Below are 234 nucleotides of genomic sequence, written 5' to 3'. Positions count from 1 at the left end.
TCTTCCCCGTCACGCTCACTATCAAACAGCATCAGTGGGCAAATTGGGTGGGAAATTGCGGTTGTGTAGTGACCAGAGCGTGTCGTAACAGTGAAATAATCGGGAGAAAGTCCACTCGTCTATGTCCGGCACTGTTATCATAAGGGAGAAATGCATGCCTTGTTAAATCATTAAGGAAGCTGTTTACAGGTTACGTCAAACTGCGTACAGCTAATGGAGGGCAGGATACTTTGT

The sequence above is a fragment of the Penaeus monodon genome, chromosome 15 (genome assembly GCF_015228065.2).
Source record: "Penaeus monodon isolate SGIC_2016 chromosome 15, NSTDA_Pmon_1, whole genome shotgun sequence".
NCBI lineage: Eukaryota > Metazoa > Arthropoda > Malacostraca > Decapoda > Penaeidae > Penaeus > Penaeus monodon.
This window is presented reverse-complemented; position numbering follows the sequence as displayed.